Below are 25649 nucleotides of genomic sequence, written 5' to 3'. Positions count from 1 at the left end.
CTCCAGTTCCCTCAGTAGCCCTCTGGGCTGCCCTGGCCTTGGGCACCTGCCCAGTGGATTTCCTTCCTCCTCTCCCTCCCAGAGCACTGAAGTGCCCCACAGGCAGGGGTATTTCTCTCTCGCAATCTCTCCCAGAGCGCTCACCACAACCCACCACACCCCAATACATTAAAACCCTCGGTCACCCACCCTCAACTGGGTCCTGAGAGCCTTCTTTAAATCCAACCCCCTGCCTTCATTCATGATAAGTACTTTTACGGCTGCTCCCTGAAACAGAAAAAGGATACAGGAAAAAGAGGCTCAAGGGATAGAAAAGAAGGAATTTAGGGCCATGTCCTAAGAGAAAAGCCACAGCAATTCGCACAGCCACCAACCAAAATAGTACAGCTTTTACGTTCTCCCTTCATGGATAACAGCCCTTATCTGTACATGATAAACCCACGGAAGCCAGAGACATGAAAACTGCAAGCTCAGGATTCAAGACCAATGTTTCTGGGTCCTAAATTGTGCCTCTCCTGAAACAAGGGAAGTCCAACTCCAGAGAACATGTCAAACTCTCTGACCCCTGGGCTCCACGACCAGGCTGGAAATGCCAGTCAGATTTTGAAGTCCCAGGTGTGACCCCACACTGAGGTTGGGCAATTATGGGCGCCTTGTAACCAACACCACAGCCCTGGGTACATCCTGGGGGTTCTACCAACCCAGCTTCAATCGCACCTCTGAGTCTGGAGGTGCAGCCAGGAAGGTACAGATGGGTTCTGCTGCTGGTCTGGCACAGCTGGCAGCCTTCCTCTCTAACGACAACTCAGTGCTCCCTTTCATTTCTTTCAGCAGCTCACCAGGACTGCGCTGGCCTTTGCACCTGCCAGCTTGATTTCCTCCCTCCTCACCCTTCCAGTGCCATGATGTGCCCTACAGACTGGGCTATTTCTCTCTCAGTGTCCACCAGAGCACTCACCCAACCTACGCCACCCAAATGCATTAAAATTCCCTGCCTCCCCACACAATGGCTCATGAGAGCCTTCTTTAATTCAATCACCTACCTGTGGTCCACTCCTGAAACAGACGTTGGACACAGGAAGAAGCAGCTTAGATGGAAGTGGAAGAGTGAACTTTGGGTAGAACCCTTGAGAGAAAAAACACTGGAATTACCAGAGCTGCCCGATGAAATATCACTTTTTTTACATGCTCCATTCGTGACCACCAGACTTTTTCCACATGAAAACACTGCTGAGGATGGAAGCTTGAAAATGGCAATCCCCAAACTGAAGACAGATATTTCAGATCCAGAGTCCTGCCACTTGAGACAAAAAGGGCCATATGATCTTAGAGGACCAGTCAAACTCTCTGTCCCCTGGGCAAACGGGCTAGGTTGAAAATCCCACCAGATGCTGAAGGCACAGATATTTCCCCTTCCCGAGGTGGTGCAATTTGGGACAGAGTCAGAGGCACCCTGGAATTAACCCCAACACTCTGGCACATTCTGTGGGTTCCACCCTACCATCTCAAATCCAACCACTGAGCCTGGAGGTGCAGCCAGGGAGCTGAAGAGGGGTTCTCTCTGCAGGTGCTCTGGTGCCATCTGGTGGCCATTCTCTCTTAACAACACCTCTCAGCCAACTTTATTCCTTCAGCAGCCCCTGGTGCTGTACTGACTTTAGACACCTACCTGCCAGCTTGATGTTCTTCCTTCTCACCCTTTCAGCACAATGGCTTGCTTTGTAGACTGGGGTAGTTCTCTCTCAAATTCTCACAGAGCAGTCATCCCAACCTATCCCACATCAATACATTAAAACCTTCTGCCTCCCCACCCAATGCGTCTTGAGAATCTTTAAATACACCAGCTTGCTTTCATTTGCAAGACCTGCCTTGACTTTGGCTCCCTGTGATACAGAGGTCAGAGGCAGGAAAAAAAGCCTCAGATTGAAATAGGAGAGATAATTTTGGGGAGATGTCTTGAGGGGAAAAGCACAGCAATTCTAACAGCAGCCAACCAGCCATTCACCAGCACCAGCCTCTATCCAGATACAAAGCGCTCGAAAGTCAGGGGCTTCAGAATTGCCAGCTCAAGAGATTCAAAACAGATGGTGTCTCGGTCCAGAATCCCCCCACACCCCCACTCAATAAACAAAATGCAATCCAACCCCATTGTGCCTGGCAAGTTTTTCTAACCATCGTGCTCCCTGGCCAGGCTGGATATCCCACACCGGTGACTTCTGCTTGACGTGAGTAATCTTGTCTCTGGGAGTCACAGGTGCCATGAAAACAACCCAGTTCTAATGGGCCCTTTCTGAAGGTTCCTCCAAACCCATCATCACCCCCAACTCTGAGCCTGCAGGTGCAATCTTGGAGCAGCAGATATATCCCAAGGGTTACACCATCGCCCTCTTGTGGCCACATGCTCAAACAGCAACTCTCAGGCCTTCCTCCCCTCTCCCACAGCTGCCCTGGGGGCTGCACTGGCCTTGGGCAAGCCTGCTGGTTTGACTTGGCTCTTCCTCTCCCTCTAAGTGCCATGAAGTGCACTGCGAACCGGGGTATTTCTCCCTCAAAGTGTTTCAGGGCACTGACCCTAACTTGCCCAAGGCCAGTACCTTAATGCCCTCTGCTGCCCCCACCCACTATGTCATGAGAGCCTTCTCTACACTATATGTATTAATTCATATATATATATATATATATATATATATATAATATATATATATATATATATATATCTGTTTAGTTAGTTAGTTATCAGGTCCACCTCTGGCATGAAGAAATTGGCACAGATTGAAACACAGACTAAACTGTCTTTACCCCCGGCCAATACGTTAAAAACCCTCTTCCACCACAATTATAATGTTAGAGAACCTGGCTGTTTCAGAAAATCATTTTAAACTTTAAATACAACATTAAAAAACATAACTTCTCAGCGTTCCCGTCATGGCACAGTGGAAATGAATCCGACTAGGAACTGTGAGGTTGCAGGTTTGATCCCTGGCCTCACTCTGTGGGTTAAGGATCTGGCACTGCCGTAAGCTGTGGTAAAGGTCACAGATGTGGCTTCGATCTCGCGTTGCTGTGGCTGTGGCATAGGCTGGCAGCTGTAGCTCCAATAAGACGCCTAGCCTGGGAATCTCCATATGCTGCAGGTATGGCCCTAAAAAGACAAAAAAAATTAAAAAAATAAAAAACATAACTTCTCTCAAAACTACAGTGAGGTACCACCTCACCCCAGTCATTATGGCCATGATTAATACATCTGCAAATAATATACACTGGACAGGGTGTAGAGAAAGGGAAACCTCCTACACTACTGGTGGGAATGTAAATTGGTACAACCACTATGGAAACCAGTATGGAGCTTCCTCAGGAAACTAAAAATAGAGTTAACACGTGATCCAGAAATCCCACCTCTGGGCATATATCCAGACAAAACTTCCATACAAAAGATACATGCACCCTTATGTTCACAGCAGCATTATTCACAATATCCAAGACATGAAAACAACGTAAATGTCCACTGACAGAATAACAGATTAAGACAATGTGGTACACGTACACAGCGGAATACTACTCAGCCATAAAAGGAATGAAATAATGCCATTTGCAGCAACATGGATGCAGACTAAATGAAGTGAATCAGAAAGAAGACAGGAGTTCCTGTTGTGGTACAGCAGAAGTAAATCCGACTAGGAACCATAAGGTTGTAGGTTCGATCCCTGGCCTTACTCAGTGGGTTAAGGATCTGGCATTGCTGTGAGCTGTGGTGTAGATCGCAGATGCGGCTCATATCCTCTGTTGCTGTGGCTATGGTGTAGGCCAGTGGCTACATCTCTGATTCAGCCCTTAGCCTGGGAACCTCCATATGCCATGGGTACAGTCCTAACAAGACAAAAATAAATAAATAAAATACTTCATGAAATGAGCCTATCTACAAAACAGAAACGGATTCACAGACGCAGAGAACCAACTTGTGGTTGCTAGTAGGCAGGGAGTTTGGGGTTAGAATATGCAAACTCTTACATTTAGAATGGATAAGCAATGAGGCCCTATTATAGCATATAGAACTATATCCAGTTTCTTAGGATAAACCATGATGGAAAATAATATCAAAAAAATAATGTGTATATATATGCCTGTGTGGGTCACTTTGCTATACAGAAGAAACTGGCAGAACATTGTAAATCTACTATGCTTTAATTAAAAAAGGTACCTTGGAAGTTCCCTTGTGGTGCAGTGGGCTAAGGATCTGGCATTGCTTCAACAGTGGCATGGGTTTGATCCCTGGCTGGGAATTTCCACATGCTATGAGCAGCGCCAAAGCAAAGAAATGAAACAAAACAAAACCCCCATAACATTTACTGTCATTTTAAAACTATTCCAAAATGCTACCACTTTTTACATACAGAATGCAACTTTCTCTAGAGAATAAGCATAGACCATATCATAATTGGCTAAAAGTAGACGCCAATTAAAGTACTCAAGTTAACCACACATTCATATTAACACCAAAATAAATCTAATTTTTCTTTCTTTTTTTGGTCTTTTTAGTCTTTTTCTTTTCATGTTTGCACCTGTGGCATATGGAAGTTCCTGACCGAAGGACAGCATCAGAGCTGCAGTTGCAAGCCCTCACCATAGCCATGGCAACAGTGGATCCGAGCTACATCTTGGACCCATGCCATAGCTTGTGGCAGTGCTGAATCCTCAACCCAATGAGCCAGGTCAGCTGTCAAACCCGACATCCTCACAGAGACAATATTGGGTCCTTAACCCACTGAGCCACAATGGGAACTCCATCAACTCCTAATTTAATACTGGACTAATCTATTAATTAGTAGAAGCAATACTGTTAGTATGAGTAATAAGAAATAGTTCTCCTTGTATAAGCTTTTTTCAGGACTAACTCACTGATGGTTAACAATGAAATAAACCAAACTAATACAATCTTTTCAAACATTGTTAACCCAACAAAGTATGCATTTAAGGAAATATTTTTAAAAAGGTAAAAGGAACTCTGTAATTACACACCCTGCCTCTTTATAAGAAACATTGCTCTAGCACTTCTGGTATTAGAGGTTCTGCCCACACAGTGACATCTGTTTCATGGATGCTATATCCTGAGTGTGGAAAGGTGGCATAGTCGTTCATTCTCTAAATAGGGAGTGTGTGACGGGTTGCTTGAGGGTTTTACTGTCTTTTTTTTTTTTTTTTTTTTTTTTTTAATTTTAGGGCTGTACCCAGAGCATATGGAGATTCAGAGACTAGGGGTCAATTCAGAGCTGCAGCTGAAGGCCTAAACCACAGCCACAGCAACACAGCATCTGAGCCACATCTGTGACCTACACCACAGCTCACAGCAACAATGGATCCTTAACCCACTGAGCAAGGCCAGGGATCGAACCCATATACTTACGGAACCTAGTCAGGCTCGTTAACCACAGAGCCATGAAGGGAACAAGAGTATTACAGCATAGGGTTTATGGGAAGACTGACAGCATCAATTATGGGATAGTACCCCTGCCTTTTTAATACTAAGGATCTTTCTGCACATGCGTAGTTGGGATATCCCTGACCCAAGGACAGGAAGTATGTGACCTCTTGATCTTTTACCCATGCAGGGCTCAGCCCTTCTCTGTCCTCGAGGCCATTACCATTATTTTAAAGTGTTTGCAGGACAAAATGTCCAGCTATTTATCCTGTTTCTATTATTTTTCTCTTGAAGTATAAACAGGAGGCTAGTTGTAAATATCTAACCTGGAGCCTATCTATCTTCTGCCTCAAAACAACCCCTGAGGGATGAAACTTTAGACCAACTCAACAAAATGCCTTATCACCTACTGATCTAAAGCATTGACCATGGAAACAAGTTACCTTGGGGATAACGGCATAATCCTAATTCTAGATTTCAACGGTAGGGTTACAACCTCGATGCTGGATCAGGACATCCCAATGGTGTGACCGCTATGAAGGGTCTGTTTGTCCAACAAAGAAAGTCCTGCATGACTTGGGTTCAGACTGGAGTAGTCCTGGTCACTTTCTCTCCGGTATAGATTTCTCCCAGTAAGAGAGGACAAGAGAAATAAGGCTTAATTTTCAAGATGTCTTCAAACTAAATGATGATATAATCTACATTCAATTAATTTATACACCCCTACTGTAGACCAGGGTTAGCGTTTTCAGAGCCCAGCAATTGCATAAAACTTGAGCCTTTATCCACGGTGGTCCAATTCCTCTTCCTAAGCATATGCTCATAATCAGCATTCTTTCACCAACTACCCAATTTTACCTGCTATAGCATTCCTTACATGAAGTGAATTAAAAATCCTAGGCTAACCACAAATCCAGAAAGGGTCACAAACTGTCACTCCCTATGGATTATTATAACCCATTATTACTGAGGCAGTCGTTATTTATTAAAGAGCCGCTATGGACATTCCCATTGTGGTGCAGCAGAAACAAATCTGACTAGTAACCATGAGGTGATGGGTTTGATGCCTGGCCCCGCTCAGTGGGTTAAGGATCCAGGGTTGCTGTGGGATATGGTGTAGGTCACAGACATGGATCATATTCTGCATTGCTGTAGCTGTGGTGTAGGCCAGCAGGTGTAGCTCTGACTCGACCCCTAACCTGGGAACCTCCATATGCCTCAGGTGTGGCTCGACAAGCAAAAAAACCAAAGCCACTATGACCAACACTACCAGCAATTTGTATATTAAGGCAGCGATGCTAGCATTAACACTGTCACATTATGAATTCCTCTCCCCATGTCCTACATACTCATTGACATAAACCCAGGGGTACTGTTTATATTAGCTATATGAAGCCTAGCCATCTATTCCATCCCCTGACCTGGATGAGCTTCAGATTCAAAATACTAACTGCAGCTCTCTGTGGGCAGCAGCACAGACAATCTCATATAAAGTAACTCTAGAGATTATGCTCTTATCAGTCCTAATGACAAATGACCATTTACACTTTTTCCAGTAATTATTATTATTATTTTGTCTTTTGTCTTTTTAGGGCTGCACCCTACAGGGCATATGGAGGTTCCCAGGCTAGGGATCAGATCCGAACTACAGCTGCCAGCCTATGCACAGCCACAGCAATGCCAGATCCGAGCCATGTCTGCAACCTACACCACAGCTCACAGCAATGCCAGATCCTTAACCCACTGACCGAGGCCAGGGATCAAACCTGCAACCTCACAGTTCCTTGTCGTACTCATTTCCGCTTCACCAGGAGGGGAACTCCGACCAGTAATTATTATACATAAACACCTAGGACTAATTTTCCCACCTTGACCCCTACACAGAACTTGATTATTCTAGCAGAAATCCAATGGAGCCCCATGTAATTTAACAGAAGTAGAATCAAAACCTGTATTTGGCTTCAATGTAGAAAGTGTGGCAGGCCCATTCTCCTTGTTCTTCCCAGATACTGTGTCAATATCACTCTTACAAACACTTTCACAACAATCCTACCTTTAGGAGCACTTCACAACCCCTACAGGCCAGAATTACATACAGCCAATGTCATAGTTAAAACACCCCTAGCAATCTCCTTTCTACGAATTCGAGCACCTTACCCTCATTTTTGATATGATCCACTTACACATCTATTTTTTTTTTTAACCATTAGCCCCCTGTATAGGAGAGGTTTCATGATGTGTCTTCACATCAGAAATCCCACCATAAACTTAGTATGTCTGACAAAAAGTTAAGTAGCGTAAATAACAAAGGTCTAAACCCTCTTATTCCTAGAACCATAGGAATTGAGCTACTGTTAAAGAGTTTTACATGCTCCAAGCTTCCATGTTACACCACATGCTAGAGGAAGGTCCATGAAGTGAGCTATCAGGCCTGTCACCCCCACCCAAATATGTTGTTTAGATCCTTCCTGTACTAATAAACCCTATTGTTTTTACTGTCATTCTCCAGACCATTATCTCTGGAAGCATAATTGTAATAACAGGTGCACAATGATTAACATTATCCCTATTCTAGAAAAAAAAATATCCCATAAGATATAGAAGCATCAAACAATCCACCACACGTGTACCACTTATGATGGCTGTTATTGTTAATCTAATATACTCTGGTTAGGGAACACAATTAATTTCAAAAATCTTTAGTCCAAGGGCACCCACCATCAAAACAATAGCTTTTGTCATAAAATTGGAACACTCCCCATTTCATTTCGGAGTGCCTGAAGCAACACAATACTTCCATGAACAGCAGGCCCAATGCTTTAATGTGACAGACTTGCACCCCTAATAGTTTTATACCAAATCTTACCATCCCTCTGATCTCAGAGAGACAGCAGTGAGTGATGGCTTGAAGCAAGATCTTAATTCTCTGCTCAGGAATTGAACCTGGGCAACCTGGGTGGAAACCAGGAACCTTGACTACTAGAGTAGCTAGAAGGCAGAAGCAGAATCCCCTGATTCTTGGGGGTTCCTAATCCAACTAGTATCCATGAGGATGCGGGGTCAATCCGTGGCCTTGCTCAGTGAGTCAGGAATCTGGCACACCCATGAGCTATAGTGTGGGTCACAGATGTACCTTGGATCCTGCATTGCTATGGCTGCCGTGAAGGCCAGTGGCTACAGCTCTGTGAATTGACCCCTAGCCTGGGAACTTCCATACGCCTGGGTACAGCCCTAAAAAACAAAAGAATCCCCTGATTTCTTGCCCCCTGTTGAAAGCAAAAATGTTTCAAAGAGGCAAAGACTGTAAAAAGAGGTATATAAAGTTTGTTGTTAGAGACAAATCCAACATGTGGGAGACCACAGACAGAAGCCATCTATTTATCTAAGGCAGAAGCAAAGCAGTACTACACAGCCAAAGGAGGAGTACAGACTCAGGCATCCCCTGGAATGAGGGGCAGCCAGAGAGCTGCTTTAAATCACCTACACAGGCTGGTTCTTCTGGTTCTTTGTTTTCATTTGGCCAATTATCTTGTTTTATCTTTTTACCCGACTGGGCCCGGGCCCTCCCCGATCTGCATGCACATCTTTTGGCCAAGATGGATTCCAAAGCAAGGCCTTGTGGGAAGGTTATCTAGACTTATTATGGCCTGGCATCCCATCCCTTTATGCCCCAGAGAAGTCTTTCTGAGCATGTGTAGTTGGGGTCTCCCTGACCCTGAGGATGGGGAGTATGTGACCTCTTGGTCTTTTGACCAATCAGGGCTCAGCCCCTCTTCTGAGCCTGTCATTGTTTAACAGGTCACAGAAAATAAGTACCAAGTATTTGCCTTGGGCACATTGTTATTTCCATCCCCAAGCACAGACAGGTGTCTGCTTTTCAATGTTTATCCCAGAGCCCACCTATGTCCTGTCTCAGGAAATGAAAACAAGAGGCTAGTTACACCTATCTCCTGCCTCAAGAAGTGTCAACAGGGGAGTTCCCATCGTGGCGCAGTGGTTAACGAATCCGACTAGGAACCATGAGGTTGCGGGTTCGGTCCCTGCCCTTGCTCAGTGGGTTAACGATCCGGCGTTGCCATGAGCTGTGGTGTAGGTTGCAGACGCGGCTCGGATCCCGCGTTGCTGTGGCTCTGGCGTAGGCCGGTGGCTACAGCTCCGATTCGACCCCTAGCCTGGGAACCTCCATATGCCGCGGGAGCGGCCCAAGAACCAAGAGATAGCAATAATAACAACAACAAAAAAAAAAAAAAAAAAAAAGAAGTGTCAACAGGAAGTTAGTTGAAATGTCTATGCTGGAGCCTATCTCTTGCCTCACATCGACCTAAATATATTATCAGTCAGCTCTATCATGAATCATACCTGGAGACTGCAGAGGATTCAACCAAGATCAAGTACAGAAATTGTGGCCTGCTCATCAAGTGCCTATATATACATATAACAGCTATTACAATGGCAATCCAGCCATAACAATCTAAATGCACTGATTTACATCATAATAACACATCTTCTTAATATTGATGCCCAGCTCAAGTACCGCAACAGTATCATCATCACACACAGAAAACCACACACCTCCCCTCACAATCCTTATCCTCACCACTAGAGCATCATTAGGTCTCCCACCACTATTGGGGTTTTTACCCAAGTGAATAATCATGCAAGAGATAACATGATAACATTTTCCTACTTACCCTATTAGCCATCAGAGCACTACTTGGCATATATTTCTACTTGTGGCCATCATTGTCCACACCACTAACTATATTCCCTTCAATAAACATCAAGACAAAATGACAATTTGCATATACAAAACAAATAACCTCCCTCGCATTACCAATCATAATATCTACTCTATTATTACTATAATTCTTTCATGTAAGTATCTTTTTAGGGCCACACCTGGAAGTTCCCAGTTAGGGGTTGAATCAGAGCTATACCTGCCGGCATACACGTAGCCCCAGCAACACCAGATTAAAGTCGCATCTGCAGCCTACACCACGGCTCATGACAACACCAGATCCTTAACGCACTGAGTGAGGCCAGGGATAGAACCACGTCCTTATGGATACTAGCTGGATTCTTAACCCGGAGAGCCACAATGGGAACTACCTCTATTACTACAATTAACACCCATTCTATCAGTACTGGACTAAGAATTTAGGTTCATTTGACCATTTTTCAAAACCCTAAACAAATACAATTTATTTAAATTCTGAAGATAAGGATTGCAAGTCTCAGCCTACATCAATTGAATGCAAAGCAAATTCTTTAAGATGGGCTTCTGCCTCAGGAAATTTTAGCTTAACAGGTAAACACTCCAGTCAATGGCTATAATTCTACTTCTCTCACTTCAAGAGAAATAAAAGTCTGGAAAAGCAGCTGCAGAATTGAAACTACTTCTCTGAATTTGCAATTCAATTTGTTGATTCATCACAGGGTTTGGTGAAAAGAGGCTCAATCTGTTTAGATTTATACTTGGATGTTTGCTCAGCCATTTTACCTGTGTCCATAAACTGCTGAGTATTTTCAACACATCACAAAGATATTGGCACTTTGTATTTGCTATTTGGTGCCTGGACAGGAAGAGTAGGCAACACCCAAAGTCTATAAATCCATGCTGAGCTGTGCTGATCTGGAGCCTACATGGAGATGAGCCAATCTGTAATGTAGTCATGGCAGCCCCTGCATTTGTAATAGTTTTGTCCACTATGATTGGAAAGTTTGGAAACTGTCTTGTTCTACTAATAACTGAGGCACCTGATGTGGCATTTCCCCACATGCATAATATAAGCTTTGACTACTTCCCCCCTCATTCATACTCCTCCTTGTATCATCAATAGCAGAGCTGGTTCTGGTACCAGTTGAAGCATACATCCACCTCTAGCCAGCAATGTGGCACATGTAGGAGCCTCTGTTGAACTAACCATTTTCTCCTTAATTTTACCAGACGTTTCCTCAAATCTTGGTGGGAATACTTTGATGACTAGAATCTTTAATGTAAAACCACCAGCCATTGTTCCAATTCCAAATTGTTGGATTGGCCCCAATTATAGCTGTCTTACTGTAATTAGCACTCTCAGTCCTAGCGTAACCAAGCTAGTGTCCTGTGGGGCTCCTAGACACACAAGCTTTTGTGTGTCCTCCATTGCTGTTTTTGGGGAATAAACTTCAGCCTCCATGGCCTTCCCTGAGTGGCAAAGGGCAGGTTCAAACAGTTGATAATCTGGGAAGAGAGGGGATGCAGAAACTGGAGAGAAGTGATCAAGAAGGAATAGTGCAGATTTGGGGGCAGGGTCTTGGTCCCTCCTTGAGGAATATGGATAACAGTACCTTTGAATTCTTCTGCAGAACTAGAAGCCCCAACAATTGGAAGGTGTTACTGAAGCATTCTTTATTCTGGAAGGAAGACCACTAGACCATCGAACACCTGCTTTGAAAACAATGTCAGCTGGCTTCTACCCTGATCCTTATCTTCAGCCCCATTTTTCACTCTCAAAAGTATAAAACTGCTTCCCAATCTCTCCTAAGGAGGCCACAGTCTTTAAGAGGTTAGCCTGCTGTGACCCTTCGCTGCCTGGCAAAGCAATAAAGCTATTTTTTTTTTCTCCTTCACCCCAAAATCTGTCTCTGCACTTCTTTTCAGCACTGGTGAGCAGAGACTGAGTTCTGGCAACACTAGCAGCCAGAATTATTCTAGTTAACAGATCAAAATTTAAATGCTACTTTATTTGACCCTTCAGGAAGAGACATAATTCTATACCAACACCTAATATGATTCTTTGCTCACAGTGTCATGTCACAAGATATGTTTCTACAATATTTCCTTAGCCTCTTTGCTGAAAACTCCATCTTGTCCTGCTTTACTTTACCCCATCTTCCTGCTTGAAAAACAGTCACAGTTCTGGTGAATGACTTAAGCTTAAGACCAAAGACCTAAAGGCGTAAGTTATTCATAGGCTCAGCTGAATGAGGACCTAATGCGTTGGTCTAGGCACGTTGGACCTGTGCAGATTGGCACACCATTTGCACAACATGATACGTCCTCTTCCAAACAAAAAAAAAGAGGAGCCTCATGGCCCCAAGGGGTTTATGAGGGGTCATTAGCAGGATATGCATTAGCAAGGAGAATGAGGTGCAACAGTGGTGATTCTCTAGATGCTATGCATAGGTAGTTGAAGCCAAGCTTCCTCAAATGCTAATCACTGTTAAATGCCTAAAGGTCAGAATAAAAGCTTAATCAGCAGCCGGCTATGTGACTTTTAAAATAACTTAAAAAAAACCTGTATCCTGCACCTACAACCCCCTTCCCACTTGATGTAATCCTCAAGAGAACAATAAAAGCAGTGTGGTTTCTTGAGGTGGCGCTCTTGGTCCCTGAGACCTTGAGTTCCCCGGTTCCCACCTTTGTTTTATGTTAACTTTTCTCCTTAAGTTTCACAGCACCTGTTCTTCAGCCCCATCCTGCAGAGCTGGACTTGGCAGTACCATCTATATCCATAGCCTACCTGGGTTTAGAATAGTCTCAAATATTATTACATACTATTCAGGACAGAAAGTGCTTTGCAGACACATGGGAATGGTATGAATCATGCCCATTGGATTTTAGGCTCTATCTTGTGGGGCCATCATATCTTTACATGAGGATAGATGTCAACCCATGAGCTCACTTTCATCAGCTGCCATAATTATTGCTATTCTTCCAGGAGTAATAGCATTTAGCTGATTAGCACCTCTTCATAGAGGTAGCATAACATAATCTCCCACCTACTGTGAGCTTTAGAATCTATTCTTTTTACAACAGGTGATTTGACAGGAAGCGTTTTATCCAGTTCATCCCTGGACACTGTCCTCCATGGTACATACTCAGTAGCATTGCATTTCCATTATGTAATGTCAATGGGAGCAGACTACAACATTATAGGAGGCTTTGTACACTGATTTTCACTATTCTCAGATTTACACTTAACGTGAGCAAAAATCCACTTTACAATTATATGTGTAGGAGTAAATATGACCTTCTTCCCACAGCACTTTGTCTTTTAGGGATGTCACATTATTGCCACTACCCTGATGCACACACCACATGAAAGAGTTCATCTACGACCTTGTTCACTCAGTAGCAGCAGTGATGCCAATTCTCTTCATCATCTCAGAAGCATCTGCACCCAAACAGGAAGTCTCAGCAGCTGAAACTATCACTACTAACCTAGAATGGTTACACTACGCCTCCAACCTATCCTACATTTGCAGAGTCTACCCATGTGCATTCACAATTAAGGAAGGAATCCAGTCCTTGTCAACTGGTGTCCAGCCAACACCATAACCATCATGTCTTTCTCAATAAGTGAACTAACAGGTAAAATTATGTTGCTTTGCCAAAGTCAATTCAGGGTCAAAAATCCTATATGTCACTAGGCATATCAGTTTCAGGTAGGCTCTTAAGGGGCAATGTCACCTATTCTGGAAGAACTTCTACAATTTCATGATCACACATTAATAACCATTTCTGGTTAAGTTCCTGCCATCTCTATCATTTTACTAATATTGACAACTAAACTGATTCATACATGTACACCAGATGCATAAGTAGGACAACTTGAACCATTTACCAGCCACTGTTCTAATTTTTTTTTTAATTACATAAAGTTTAAACCCATGTCTGGGTCACATTATCTCTCATGACCTCATTTTACATGATTTTCTAGTAGCTACCTTCTATTCAGGTCAGTGTGGAAAGTAACATAATGTCTTTTCTATCAAAGGAAATCTTGGTTATTCCATTTTGCTCTGGCTCCAGCTTCCAGCTTCTGCTGAATCAACCCTGTGACCCCCTTCCTCCTTACCTCTTTTCCCAGTAACAATTTGTTTCAAATTAGCCAGCTGGGAAGACTGTGCACCCTGACCTGACCAATGGGAAGGGGACAGATACATCACCCACGTTAGGGATAAATAAGGGAGGGTCCTTTGTTCAGCGTGCACACTTTTTGGAGCACCCGCGCCCTTCTGCAGAAGTAAAGAGCCTTGTCAAGATTTCTCCTTGTCCACGTGTCTCACTTTCTGACACTGACGACCTGAGCCAGAGTTATTGTAATTTCCAACATCAGGGCAAAATTTTTACATTTCTCAAATACATCACAATTGTGCCTATGTCTGCCCTTCCAGTAAATCTAATTATGTGACTCTGGCTCTTAAATTCCTTACTGGCTTTGAGAGGGATGGAGTAGGCCCATGTCATTGTAGAAACCCCAATAAGGGCCCATAGATAAAGGGGGAAACTTAGGGGACTTTGGAAAATCTAAGTTAATAAATTACTCAAAAAAGCCATCAGAACTCTACAGGATTGACTGACTAGTGGTGGTATAAGAATTGCATCAGGTCTCTGGGTGGGGGATGGGATGAGGCCTGCATTCAGATTCAGAACAAGGCCAGGATTTGAGAAACACATTTTGCTGACTTGAGTACACACCTTATTGGATACGAAGGAGGAGCTACCACTACTCTCAGAAAGGAAGAGGCAGTCTTCTGGCCCCACTCCCCTTGGATAATAAAACTGTAGCCCACTGGATCCTCAAAGAGGCATGAGAAAACCTGAACCTCTGTGAGTCCAGACACTGCATGAGTGATTCTAATTTAAAACCCTGAGTTCGGAGTTCCCGTCGTGGTGCAGTGGAAATGAATCCAACTAGCATCCGTGAGGATGCAGGTTCTATCCTGGCCTCACTCAGTGGGTTAAGGATCCGGCATTGCCGTGAGCTGTGGTGTAGGTCACAGACATGGCTTAGATCCCACATTGCTGTGGCTATGGTGTAGGCCAGTGGCTACAGCTCTGATTGGACCCCTAGCCCAGGAACCTCCACATCCACAGGTGCGGCCCTAAAAGATAAATAAATAAATAAGTAAGTAAGTAAGTAAATAAAGCCATGGTTCAAGTCCCAATCTGCATTTAGGTTGGGTTCAAGGCCCAGCACTTCGGTTCAAGCCCCAGTCTGTGTTCTGGCCAGGTTCAGGCTGTTAGTGTTGTCCATTTCAGCTTCCAATTACAATGAGAGGAAACTCCTGACACCTTCTATAGCCTAGAGAATCCACCATGATCTGGGCCCCTTTTTTCACTTCTTCTTTTGGTCACATTGCAGCATATAGTGTTCCCAGGCATGGGATCAGATTTGAGCCACAGATTCAACCTAGGCTGCAGGTGTGGCAATGCTGGGTCCTTAACCCACTGTGCTGGGCTGGGGATGGAAACTGCTTCCCATTGCTCCAGAGACGCTGCTGATCCCGTTTCACCACAGCGGCTACTCCCACTGTTCTAATCTTAATTATCTATCAACACAGCAAGTCCTTTATGTGATCCATGCAATCAGAAACCCTTTCCTACAAACTCCAGGTCATCAATGAAACTGAAGCTACAAATACACAGATGATGAAGATTTAAATTTTGACTCCTCTAAATGCCTGCATCAGATCTAAAACCAGGATTATGACTAATAGAAGTCAACAGCTGAGTAATATAGAGATAAATATTGAATATTAATTTCACCAGAAAATGTTTTACACTCATTAGCTGTTCCCTCTTTAGGCCTAAAAACAGCTCCTCTCCCAGGATGCCTAATTTAGAGACCCTGATTCTAACAGGACCAGTCAAAGTTGTCTTCCTGTGTTCAAGACATGACAGAGGGATATGGAGGAGATGCAGGCTGAATCCGGAGCCCAAGGTGGACATGCTCTCTGAGCTTTAGGACAGGAAGAGGGCCTCTGGGGTCCCAAGCTGCCCACCGTGCCCTCCTCCATGGGATCTTGGGAACACTGTGTGTGATGAGACAGCCCAAGCAGGTGTCACAGCCCTAATGCAGGGTCGTCTGTGGGCCCCACACTCTTGGGTCATGTCCCCCACTCTACAGTGTCCCCTGCAGAGTCCTTCCTGCCACAGGAGCACAGACCACACAGCAAGCAGCCCCCACGCCCTCAAACCTGCAGGGAGAGGGGAGGGGAGCAGGGACACCAGAGCAATCTAACTCAGACACCAGCATCCCTGGAGCACCAGTGGGGACAGCGATGACACAAATGAGGCTCAGCTCAAGAGATGGGACCAGAAGGACCCACATGGCCAGTCAGGTCATGGCTCATCTGGGCCCCAAACACACTGTCCCTCATATGCCCTGTCCCTAAATGCAGGGTCTTGACACGCAAACAGGCTGAGCTTCAGACTGAAAGTCAACTCTTCCACACTGATTCCTCAGCAAACACTGCAGGAATACACTCAAATGGGGCCCTGGAGTTGACAAATCATGGACTGCAAAGCCAGGACTGCAGGGGGTTGGGGAGTGAGACTTCCACCCCAACTCCCCAGACTCCCCACCTGGGTACCACATCCACACTCAGTGACCCCACCTCCCCAAACACTGCGCCTGGGGTCACATCCTCTTGGTTGATACCAGGGCTGTGCTGGGTGGGACCCCAGTGTGATGTAGGGCCCTGGGACCTGCTAGGACCATAGAAAGAAATGCAGGGTACATCTCCTCCCCCCAACACTTTTCCCAGAGAAGTCAATCCCCTCCTCTTTTCACTTGGTTCTGGACTACTGTCTTTGTTTTTAAAGCTTTCAGATAAAGTTGAACACATTTCCTTGTCTCTGGCATGCTTAGCCCTTTCCTGTCTTACTGAGGTGATGAGAAAACTCACAGGACAGCAGAGTTGAAAGAGGAGGTGCAGGTCTGGGCTCTGCAAGGGGGAGGGGCAACCAGAAGGAGACTCTAAGGGCTACTTCACCTGCTGCCTTTTGGACTGAAACTGAGATCCCCAAGCCCAGCAATCAGTTTGCCAGGGAAACCTGCCCCCTCCTCGCCCTGTGCGTGCTGCTGAATTGGAGTCATTGTGAGGTAGCCCAGGTGAGGGGTCTGCACCAGCCCCAGGGAAGGTGACCTTTTCAGGGGTGGGTCTCTGGGCTTCCCATAGCACTGACCCCTGGGAGGCCAGGTCACCACACTCAGAGCAGACACTGTGACCAGATAAGCCTGCACAGCTCTAGACCCAACACTTAGGCGCTGACATTCAGACAGAAACACGAAGCTTCCCAGGATGGAGACCGGGATTCCCCCAGGTCCCCACATCCCCACAAAGCCCCAGGACCGAGGCTGAGTCTCCCCCAGGTCACGTCCCCCTGAATCTCACAGGACTGAGGCCAGATCTCCACCCAGGTCCCCACACACCCCTGAAGCTCCAGGACTGAGGCTGGGTCTCCATCCAGGTTCCCACATCCTCGTGGGGGCAGAACCTATCAGGTCTAAACGTTCTCACAGTAGACAGCACACAGTCAGGTCTAAACACACTCAGTGTAGACAGCACATGGTCAGGTCTAAACACACCCAGTGTAGACAGCACATGAAAGGTCTAAATCTACTGTGTAGACAGAACTTGGTCATGTATAAACTAGCTTAGGGCTGCTCCCCGAGAGGCACAGGTCATCCACATGGGGTTTCTCATCTCTGGACAGGGGCTTAGCCTGCTGTGGGAAGTAGGATGTCCATTTCTTGGTCAATAAATTGACACTGGGCTCCAAACTTCACCCACATCAGGAAACTGCACAAAGGCTTTCTGTAATTAAACATTTCCCCATGCAAAACAAAAATGTTCCCAATTTCTCTGGCCACATGATGGTTAGGACACAGGCATCTGCTAGGAGATTCTCATGGGGCAAACTAGGCTCCTGCAAGGACAGACCAGATGTGGCCTGATCCCAGCATCCTGGTCCCCACAGGAGTGGCTGCCCTGGAAGTTGGGAAAGGACAGTCCCACCCAATCCGGGTGGACTGTCCCACACAGTCCAGGTAGACCGTGTTTAGGATACTGAGAGCCTGGCTCCCAGGTCCTGCATCATGGCAGTATGTGCAGGGTCAGTTGGGGGATCATGGGGAAAGGACGGGACACAGAAGCCGCTCAAGCAGAGAACCCAGAGGCCGAGGTCCATGGGCACGTGCTGTTTCCACCTGTGGCCCATGTGCCCCCTTCTGCTGGCCAGCATCCACCCCACATCCACATTGCCTGCTCTTTCAAAAGCACAGGGTCTCACACAGAGGAGACCCGGGGGGCTAGCAATCCCCCTCTCCTAATGCTGAGTTTGGGGGTAATGAATCCCCATGATAGTTTTGGGACCCTCCAAGGAAGGAGGCTATGTGGCCCCATTCCAGTCAAGGCCATGCTGAGTGATAGGGGCACAGGAGCTACATTCAGGGCCTAGAGGGGTTGTCCACAGCCCGGGCCAGGCTCTCCAACCATGACATTGTGCCTTTCTGGAGATCTGGGACAGGGGACTGAATGTAATGGGGGCCTAGGTTAGACCTTGATGAGGCTTAGGGAAGACGTGAAGGACATTACTGAGACAGCTACCATGGTGGGGAGACAGACTCTGTTAGACAGCCTGCTCCATCCACTTAAATGCCTGAGATCTGTGACCTCACACAGCAACACAGGATCAACTGAGCAGGATGTGCTGATGTATTCATGCCCCAATTCAGTCTGCAACCAACTTGCAAGTGCTTCCAGCCAACACACAGGTGTGTGAACACATATGTGCAGCACACACTCCAACATAGGCACATACACAGCACAAATATGCACATGCTAGCACATGACTATGCATGCACAAAATGCATAGCACAGGTATGCCCTGCACACACTAACATGTGCTCCTACACACACCGCACACACACAGCACACGTATGTACACAGTCCAGCACACGCTTCACACACAGGGAATAATGAGTATTGTAAAGCATCAATTCCTGAACACAAGGGAAGTTCATATGTATTTTCCCTTTTCTTCACCTTAATGTTTTTCAAAATAAAAAGGTTAAGAAAAAAGTTACCAGCAAATGACTTTTGATTCATAAGACTTTCTGAAGTTATTCCACAATATTTTGACATGAGAAATTAATGTCGACGTTACACCTGTCCATTGATGGATGAAGAGTGAAGCAGAACAGTGCCCATCCACACAATGGAATGTGTCAGATCCACAGACAGAAAGTACGATGTGGGGCAGGGGCTGAGGAGGGGGGATGGGGAGTTAGTGTTTATTGGGGACAGTTTCAGTTTTGTAAGGTGAAAAAGTTCTGGAGATGGATGTTTGCACAACAGTGTGAATTGCTTCATGACTTAAGATGTGCACCTAAAAATGGTTAAGATCAGAGTTCCCACTATGGCATAGTGGGTTAAGAATCCAGTGTTGCTGCAGCTGTGGCACAGGTCACAATGTGGTGTGGGTTCGATCCCGGGCCCGGAAATTTCCATATCCTCTGAGTTCAGCCAAAAAAAATGGTTACGATGCGAAATTTCATGTTCTACATATTTGAGCACAAGTTTTTAAACTTTTTTAAAAAACAACAGCTAATCGTCCATGAATGCCAACGAGATGCACAAATTCACTAATAACCCAGGCAGGAAATCCAGAAGAAAATGCTATGCACACAGCTAGCAGAGATTGGCAGACATTAAAGACGCGGTATCAAATATCAGCCTCATGTGGAGCAAAGGATGCTGGTACATGGCAGAGTATAAGCACTTCTGAAACTATCTGGGTCAGAGAGCAAAGTATTTGCACACACAGACCACAGTGCTGCTTCCAGTCAAACTCACAGCCATGAGCACTGCTTGTGGACACGTGGACATGGACTCTGTAGCCACAGCAGCCAAACCCACAACCATCACAATCAGATGCAGAAATGAGCCATGTGCACTCACACAAAGGAAGATTCCACACACAGCAATTATGTTTTTACTTAACATTATTGAAAATTACTAAGAAAAACCCTATATCCACAGGATAAAAGAATCTCAGGACACAAACTCTGAAGACAAGATCCCTGTCACAAAATCGGGAGAACATGTATCTCCTGGTGGGGACAAGACTGTGATGCAGGAAAGGCATGTCCTCTTGTGATGTTCTCTCTCTTGATATTTACGATCATTCTTTACATGTACAGAACATCATTCTTAATACGTAATTAAAGCACATCACTTTGATTTAAAAAGGGCCAGAGTTCCCTTGTGGCTCAGTAGGTTAAGGATCTGTCATTCTCACGGCAGCGGCCTGGGTTCCTGCCGTGGTGTGAGTTCCAACTCTGGCCTGAAAACTTCCATATGCCATGGGGATGGTGAAAAAAAATTAAAATATGAGGCATCGGGAGGCCCTGTCATGGCTCAGTGGTTAACAAACCTGACTAGCATCCATGAGGACATAGGTTTGATCCCTGGCCTCGCTCAGTGGGTTAAGGATCTGGCATTGCTGTGGCTGTGGCTAGAGTTCAGATGGACCTCTAGCCTGGGAACCTCCATATGTCATGGGGGTGGCCCTAAAAAGACAAAAAGACAAAAAAAAAGGGGAGGAGGTGGTATCCACACCAAATTACAGGTAGAGAAGCCAGGAAGGGCAGTCTCTACCAATGAAATCTACCCTCAATCTGCTTCAACCCTCAAGCCTGACGGCAATGCCCGTGAGTAGGTCACCAGAGCAGTGACACTCAGGAGGCTCTAGGGCCTCAGTCCTGGGTCGCTGCCTCCGCAGAGCCCGCCCCACTGCGTCTGACCTCTCAGTCACTCTGTGCCTGGTGCTCTCACCTTGGTGGCTCTGGCACAGGTCAGCCATCACCATCGAGGGGAGAGAAGAAATGCAAAGAAGCAGGTTCAAGCTGACCTGCCTTCTCCTATGGAGGTGATGCCACCGTCCCCAAGAGAGCATGGCAAGGCCGTGGAATCCAGCCTCGCTACCCAAGGCCTGACCACACTAGGGCCCACGTGTCTGATGCACGGGAAGCATTTCCTGAGGTGCCTCAGACTGCCTGGCTGTACACGATGGGGCTTTTAGACATTCAGGTCCTTCCCAACCCCACACCTCAGGGGTCAGATCCCGGAGGTGGGACTGGACGCCTCCAGGTTTTCAGTTTTGATAAGGCTTCATTGAGATTTAATTCCAATACCACACAATTCACTCATTTTAGAACAAAGGTCAGCGGTGTTTCAGTTGAGTCACAGAGGTGTGCGACCATCGGCACAATCCATTTTAGAACGCTTCCATCATCTCCCCCCAACCCTCACCCTTCAGAGGCCCCCCCTCATTTACCACGGCCCAGCACCACCATCCCCTTTCTGTCTCCATGGATCTGCCTGATCTGGACGTTTCATGTAAGTGCAACACACCCACCTGTCCTTTTGCATCTGGGTTCTTTCTCTGAGCATCGTTTCCACAACGTGGCCTGTGTCAGCGCTTCACTCCTTCCCATGGCTGAGTAACAGGCACCCCCTCTGCTTTTAACTCTGTAATTTACTCTGAACAGGAATGGTGAGAAATTCACCCTCCATCATTCTGGAGAGTAATCAGCACTTGTAACCCACACCTGGGCTCCTGCACAGAGTCGCCCTCTTCTTCCCTCTGTGACCAGAGCCCCAGAGGGAAGATGAGACAGGCCTGCGTGTTTAGAGGACACATACCTGCAGTCTCACCTGAAACCAACTCACTGGTCACTGTCCTGTGAGAGCCGCCCCCAGGGCACCACAGAGGGAACACAGAACAGTCAGGGGCCACAGCGCTACCTTCAGTTCAGGCCCACCCCTGGCCACTGTCTACGGAAAGGGCTGAGGCTCCAGGGGAGGGTCCTTTCTGACTCTTCCAGCTTCTGGGGGCTCCAGGTGTCCCAGGACTTGTGGCTGCCTCCCTCCCATGTCTGCCTTCATCTTCACATGGCCTAGCCTCTGTGTCTATGGCTCCCCTCATCTTATTATTTATTTATTTAGTCTTTTTAGGGCCACGCATGTGGCATATGGAGGTTCCCAGGCTAGGGGTCGAATTGGAGCTACAGATGCAGGCCTACACCACAGTCACAGCAATGCAGGATCCGAGGTTTGTCTGTGACCTACACCACAACTCATGGCAATGCCGGATCCTTGACCCACTAAGTGAGGCCTGAGATCGAACCCACATCCTTGTGGATACTAGTGGGATTCATTTCCACTGAGCCATGATGGGAACTCACTCCCCTCATCTTAAAAGGGCACAGTCTCACAGGATTAGGGTCACCCTAATGCCTCCGTCTTACCTACTTAAAGGACCAGGCCCTTCTTCCAAATATGTCATTCCCTGAGCCCCTGGGGTCAGGACACAGATGTCTCTCTTTCCCTGTGGGGTGCAAACCCTACTCTCGAGAGGACAGATCCCATAGGACAGCTGTCTTTAGAGGAAGGGGGGATCAGGGCACAGGGGTACCAGACACATACCCAGGGCCGCAGGAGGTAATCAGGACTCTCTTCAACCATGTCTCACCCAGACCATCCTTGGCCTCAACTTTGGCCCTGTCCTTGCTCGGCCTGCCAGCCCCATCTAGCAAGAATCCTGCTAAGTCAGTGCATAAAGGAGGACACCAGAACACACCATCCCAGAAGATGCCTCTTTGGCATGGGGGTCACTTTGAGCTAAAGGTCACCCAGGTCCAGCAGACACAAGGAAAGCTCTAGAACAGGGCACAGGCATTCCTCCTGCAAAGGAAATTCACCTCTATAGAGGAAATGCATTGAACCAATGGCACTAAACACCCTTGTTATCTGTAGTTTCCTGGCTGCCCTCCCATAACTTACTGCCCCCCAAAGAATCCCAAACCCCCTCCTCTGTCCAGCCCAAGGTAGGTGACAAGCCCAAGTTCTGGTCACCCAGTGATGGGGTGTTCATCACCAGGTGCCCCCATGTGTATGAGTGATGCCACGAATGCTTCTGTGAGCTAACATTTTCCTAATGAACGTGTGGGTGCCTTCCTCTCGTTGGCCAGCCTTGTATGTGGGGCCCCAGCCGGAAAATCCACATGGGCAGAGGGCAGGAAGTTCTTGCCTCCCCTGCAGAGACCCTCCCTCGATATGTGGTCACCTTGGATAGCTGGTCACTCTGGGGTCCTGTTCACACCAGGGACCTGGTCACCCTGGATAGCTGGTCAGTTGGGGTCCTGGTCACCCTGGATACCTCAACACCCCAGGTACCTGGTTACTCTGGATACCTGGTCATCCCAAATACCTGATCAGCCTGGATACCCGACTGGGTGCTCATCCTCCACCTCCCCCAGGCGATGTCTGATTGCGAGGATCCTGGTAGGTCAGTGTAGCCGGATTCCCCCACCCCTGATCTCTATCTTAGCAAGGGTCCATCACGGCCCCTCATCCTGCTGGTTGGCTGTAAACCCCTGGCCCACTCTGAGTTCAGGATGGAGCCTGGTTACATATGCCCCCTGCCATGTCTCCTAAATAAAATCTGTTTTGATGCTTCTATCACCATCTTGCTCTGGTTCTTTTTTTTTTTTTTCTGGTCATAAAATATTTATTAAGGTATACTTTAGGGAATATAGTGAATATAAAATTTAGGATCACAATATGAAGCAATTTCAATCCTCTCAAAAAGTCAGCCCAGTCCTCAAATGCTTTACAGAGGTAAAACCACTGGTGAGACTCACTAAAAGCAGTTTGACTAGACCAGAAGAGGCTTTTCAAGAACATTTACAACTAGATCTGAATACCTCTTTTAAGTGAAAAACCACACCACATTGCACTAATGCAGCAACATCTGGTTCTCTTTGAGAGAAGACCCAGCAGGAAGAGAAGACGGCTTTCTACATGACAAAGAAGGAGGCCATAGGAGAAACCAACCCTGCCCACACCTCGAACTCAGAATGTCAGCATCTGAACCCAGGAGACACTACATGTCTGCTGTTTAACCACCCAGTCGGTGGTGTTAGTTATGGTGGCCCCAGGAAGCACAGTCCCCAGCTGCTATGGAGGGGTGGCCAAGAGTTGGGTTTGCACCGGAGCTCCACCACCAAGGAGCCATCCTTGGACCAGTTACCCCACTGTCCAGGCCTCAGTTTCTCACCTGTAAGGTGGGAGTGGTAATAGTGCCCATCCCATAGGGTCACAGGGTGGATTCTTTGAGCTAAAACACACAAGGCATCAGAACAGAGGCCCACAGTAACCATGCAGCATCCTTGCCACCACCTGGACATTCTGGACACTCTCCTCTAAGGGGAGGAGTTCCCTCTAGTTTGGAGGAGGCCTATCCACTGGCACCACCTCCAACTGTGGGAAACTTTTTATGATAGTTGATTTACAATGTTCTGTCCATTTCTGCTGTATGGCAAGGTGACCCAGTCATGCATACATACATACACCTTATTTGTCTCATACCACCTTCCATCCTGTTATAAGTGATTGGATATAGTTCCCTGTGTGATAGAGCAGGGCCTCATTTCTTATCCACCCCAAATGCAATAGTTCATACCTACTAACCTCAAACCCTGAGTCAGGAAACTCTCTATACAGCCTGGGGGGGGGGTCAAAATTTGCCACCCAACTATGCCACTTTGGCTCACAAGGGCTCCTCTGAGTGGAGGTGACTGAGAAGCTGTAGAAAGGAAAACTCTGCCCTCCTCCACCTGCTGACCCCTTTGTGAGGATGCCCCCCTCCCTCTCCTGCACCAGGAAGGGGAGAAAGACCTTTATCATCTGAGAAGGTACTGACTTCAGTCTGCATAACAAACCTCACTTACATGGGCTCCATCTTTTGTTATTTTCCCCCATACATTTACCTTCCCACAACTTCCTGGCCCCCAAAGCTGAAACCTGTCTTCCTTTGTCTTGTCATAGGCACCTATATCCTTAGGTCTGTCACTTTATGCCTCCACTTTTCTGTGAAGGGCTCTGTACACAGACACAATAAATCTTGGTTCCTGTTAATTCATTGTTTGTTAGTTAAATTGGCAGATCGATGGCACAGAATATAAGAGGGCAGAGGAAAATTTTTCCTCCCCCATACAGCATCGAGTACACCAACAGCCATCACCCCTTGGTCCTTGTTCTGCCTCCGCAGCAACAGAGATCCACCCTTTCTCATCTGTGAGATACAGACTGCACGCCTGCCTCCATCTTCTCTCACAGCCTGGCCCCTGGCTCTCTCAGCTCATGTCCTATCTCAGAAATGCCCTTCAGGCATGAGCACAGAACTCAGGCCCCCTGGAGGGCATGTGACATTCAGGCAGCAAGTGTCCATGTGGGTAGGTCTGGACTCAAACACGCAGGACACAGGACCACCTCCATCCTGGAGCCAGCCAGCTATGATGCCCTGCACATCCCCCACACAGGTTTACATAATGCTACATCAGGGCCTACCTCAGGTCTTTAGCGTGGGATGGCTGCACCACAGGGACCCCAA

General features: G+C 46.6%; 1 long non-coding RNA gene across 1 annotated transcript in view; it reads right to left on the bottom strand.

The window, feature by feature from the left end:
• Nucleotides 247–25649, bottom strand: part of LOC106507563 — a 39197-nt gene continuing 13794 nt past the window's right edge. The window contains exon 3 of the long non-coding RNA XR_001303624.2: nucleotides 247–1126. This is a non-coding gene — a long non-coding RNA (uncharacterized LOC106507563). The remainder of the gene's footprint in view (nucleotides 1127–25649) is intronic.

Source organism: Sus scrofa, chromosome 6 (assembly GCF_000003025.6).
Source record: "Sus scrofa isolate TJ Tabasco breed Duroc chromosome 6, Sscrofa11.1, whole genome shotgun sequence".
Taxonomy (NCBI): Eukaryota; Metazoa; Chordata; class Mammalia; order Artiodactyla; family Suidae; genus Sus; species Sus scrofa.
The sequence above is the reverse complement of the archived record's forward strand: the minus strand, read 5'-3'. Positions and strand labels throughout refer to the sequence as shown.